Source organism: Saccopteryx bilineata, chromosome 2, assembly GCF_036850765.1.
Source record: "Saccopteryx bilineata isolate mSacBil1 chromosome 2, mSacBil1_pri_phased_curated, whole genome shotgun sequence".
Taxonomy (NCBI): domain Eukaryota; kingdom Metazoa; phylum Chordata; class Mammalia; order Chiroptera; family Emballonuridae; genus Saccopteryx; species Saccopteryx bilineata.
Window position 1 is genome coordinate 65335640 of NC_089491.1, and position 3970 is coordinate 65339609.

General features: G+C 42.5%; 1 non-coding gene across 1 annotated transcript; it reads right to left on the bottom strand.

Annotated features, from left to right (window-relative positions):
• Positions 1-3455: 3455 nt before the first annotated feature.
• On the bottom strand, positions 3456-3531 carry TRNAA-GGC (transfer RNA alanine (anticodon GGC)). Its single transcript has one exon. It is a non-coding gene; the product is annotated as a tRNA-Ala (tRNA).
• Positions 3532-3970: the final 439 nt, after the last annotated feature.

Genomic DNA, 3970 nt, shown 5'->3' on the forward strand with positions numbered 1-3970 from the left:
CCAGGAACTTCTTAGAATAGTCTGGACGTTTACAGCTTCTATTAAGATCCCCTTTGACAGAAATGATTTAGGAAATATAAGCCAAAGGACATCCTATCTGTACACTCTTTTATTAACTTTAGATTCTATCTATGAGTCAAGTTCACCTGCTGGAAGACTACTACCTTGGACCAATTCAGCTCAACTGTGAACAGAATATCCCTCACTGAATCAAACTTTAATGTTATGCTTTCTTCTTTTATCAATCATAACTACAAAATAAAACTATTTTTGTTTAGTTTTTAAATATTTTACTTCTTAATCTCAGAGAGAAGCATCAATTTGTTGTTCCTCCTACTTATACATAAATTTGTTGATTTTTGTATGTGCTGTGACCAAGGATCAAACCTGCAACCTTGGCATATCAGGACAGTGCTCTAACCAGCTGAACTAAGTGGCCAGGGCTAAAATAAAATTATTTTATTTCAGCTTTTGGACTTGCAAAACAACTGTTCTTGTAAACATTCTCCAACAAATCACTCAGTGTTCCTATATATGGTCCCCTGCAAGGATTTTCTCTCCAAATTCAGTAATAGGAAATCCTCTTTTTCCTGTCAAACATTTTCACAGTTCTTTCTCTTAGCTAAATACAATTCTTACCTAACTTCCCTCCTTACACTGGCTTCTGGAAGCTTACAGTCAGATTTTATTCTCACTCACAGCAACAATATTCGACCGATGCCACTGGAGAGCACAACTCCAAGGGCCCCAAATTAGGATGCTATCACAGACATTTGGGTGAGAAAATCAGTCCCTGCAAAAATAAGGCCTTCTTTTTAAATCTGAGTCTAGACCTTCTTTGGAGGCCCTCCTCTCTTGGCTCCTTACCCAGGTGTTCCTTAGAAGGGAGCTATCTTTTATGCTTCCTTGAAACAGATTACTGTCTTCTGTTAGAGGAAGATGGTGAAGGACATGCTGTCTGGGAAAGTGATCACCTGAAAGGTCCCTCTGGAAGCTCGTCTTGGAAGGACTCACTCTCTGTGTTGGCTTAACTGCACAGAGAAGTGCTAGGAAAAAGCCAGAAGAAAAAACTTGTCAGAACCTGGCAAGCCATTGCTCTCCTTCTCTTATGTCAAACCTAAGACATAGTATACCTGTGACTTGCCTTGGACTCTGAGAGGCCAACTCTTACTATCCCACAGGTACATGACTAAGCCTGTGCAAGATTTGATAGTTTACACAGAGGTGCTCTGTAAATTTCCTGGGAAGTGATACTCATTGATTCATCAAAGATTTGAACAAGCAAGTCATCTAGCACTCAAGAAATAATTTTAAATGATATTTGCAACTGTCTCCATATTTCAGAAGGTGGTTGGTGGTGTTTGTATGTAGATTTGAAAAAGAAAGCATATTTCTCTATCCTCATCGACTTTGAACTTATACTTTGTCTCCAGGTCTGAGTGAAAAGCTGCATCTTTGCTTTTCCTCTTCCTCTCAAAACACCCTATAATGTCTCCTGAGACCACAGTGGGACTCTGATTGGTCGCTCTGAATTAGATACCAGGTTTTCCACACTTCTAATTACCTAAGGCAGCCATTCGTAGGCCAGAAGTAGAAATATGATTGATCTAAATACTTTTGGAACTTGTCGATGCCTCTAAGATCTGACATTTCTACTGATGCTCAGCTAGTTTTATTGCAAGAGTCAAATATATTGGGACAAGATCAAATTAAAGGTTATGAAGGCCTTTTCCTGTGGTTTGGAGTCAGGATCATAGCTCATTGTCTCGCCTGCAAACTTTCTATTCCTTTGAGTCCAACAGTTTTTATTGAGCTGTTGACATTTGTCTGCTTCTTCAGCCTATCTGTGGCTCACCGAGCTACTTTGGCTTGTGTCTTGGTTATTGGTACACATGCTACTACCCTGAGAGGGCCTGAACCTTCTACTTGGGAAGAAGTGCAGCCCATACTCATCCTTAGAAAGTGGAAACCAGAGAAAAAGAGGCTTTTGGACCACAACTCTAGGGCTTCCAGAGAATCCACCCCTTTTAGTTTTTTCCTCATGGGTTATTGCTCCTCCTTTCCATGAGTTGTGGGCCCTAGGGAATAGAGCCATGAAGCTAATTTTACCAAATTTTTCTCCAAGCCACTCAAATTGCTTCCAGCCTGGACAAATGGATCCTTCCAGAATATACACCAATTGCTTTAGGTCTCTAAGTATAAGGGTGTCCATATCCCAGCTAATAAGAAAGGGAAAATGTAGGCTTAGAGTCTTCTTCATCTCTCCCTCTCTCATCTGTGACCAGTGGAAATGTCAGTTATCCTGGAATCATCCATCTTCAACCCCTCTACCTCTTTTCTCCCCTTTTCTCTTCCTCTCCCTTTTTCTTCACTTTCTTTCTCTTCTACATCTTAGAAACATACTAACCTCATGCATGATATTCCCTAGTCTTGCATCTCCTCTGTTGCCTGTCACAGTGAGTGACACCATCTTTCTGCCAAAACCAGACCCTATATATTATCCATGCCTCTTCCTCTTCCTCATCTTACTGTTTAGTCATGAAATTCTATCAGCTTTTCCTCATCTATACTCTTGCTGCTGTCCATTTCTCTCATCTCTACCTGCTGACATTACCACAGCAGCTCAGTCCTGCCTTGCCCTTACTCACCTGTAGGTCTCCCTTACTCATCCTGTTCATACAAGACAGAGAGCTCTCATCTGTGTTTCCACAGCATTCTGTACTTACTCATAAGTAAAATTGTCTTCTCCACTAAACAATAAGCTCTTTATTTTTTCTTCATTTTTTTTCTCCTTCACTCTTGTATCTCCAGTGCCCAGCCCAGACCTGACACACAGTAGATGCCTGATAACTATTTGATCAGTGAATGAACAAAATATATAAAAGAAATGTGGAAAGTTGGGCTTTTAGCTGAGGCTGCTGAAATAGTTTATATTTTTTTCTTTGCACAGATTTTGAGATATTATTAACATTTCCAAGTGTCTTTATTTTTTTTAAAGTTTATAGCACCAATATATAGAATTGATATTTTTAAATACTTACCAAGTGGTTTTTGTTGTTGTTTTTCATGCTGTGATCCATATTGTATTAAAAGAGACACTTAGAAAGAAAGCATGTGTTTTTAATTCCCTTGATTCTTTTTTTTTTTTTGTATTTTTCTGAAGCTGGGAACGGGGAGAGACAGTCAGACAGACTCCCGCATGCGCCCGAATGGGATCCACCCGGCACGCCCACCAGGGGACTACGCTCTGCCCACCTTGGGCGATGCTCTGCCCCTCTGGGGCGTCGCTCCGTTGTGACCAGAGCCACTCTAGTGCCTGGGGCAGAGGCCAAGGAGCCATCCCCAGCGCCCGGGCCATCCCTGCTCCAATGGAGCCTCGCTGCAGGAGGGGAAGAGAGAGGCAGAGAGGAAGGAGAGGGGGAGGGGTGGAGAAGCAGATGGGCGCTTCTCCTGTGTGCCCTGGCCGGGAATCGAACCCGGGACTTCCGCATGCCAGGCCGACGCTCTACCACTGAGCCAACCGGCCAGGGCCAATTCCCTTGATTCTTATGTGACTTTCATGGTGTCCTCCATGGTGCCAAGACCAAAGCAGGCTTTATCAGACCTGTGCAGTGGAGCAGAGTTGGCTCTTGGAGGAATTAGCCAAGTTGCTGGCTGGTTTCACTAGGTGAGACTGGTTCTTAGTAGGGGTGCCAGTAAATGTTGGCAGAAGATCAGTGCTAGGGGAGCCAAAGTGGAGAAAGCAAGCCAGGAACTGGAAGGAGATAAACCACCTCATGCACACAAGACTTGTCAAAGATACAGATGCAAACCAGGGCAGCAGAGGTTGTATGACAGAATCAGCTAAAAGATCTCAAGTCTGAACTAGGATTGGGCTGTGCATTTTAATATTAGTTTATGCAAATGATAAGGAGTCTTGTAAAAGTCTTGACTCAGAGAAACCTGCTTGGTCCTGTCTAGTCTTGAAAGA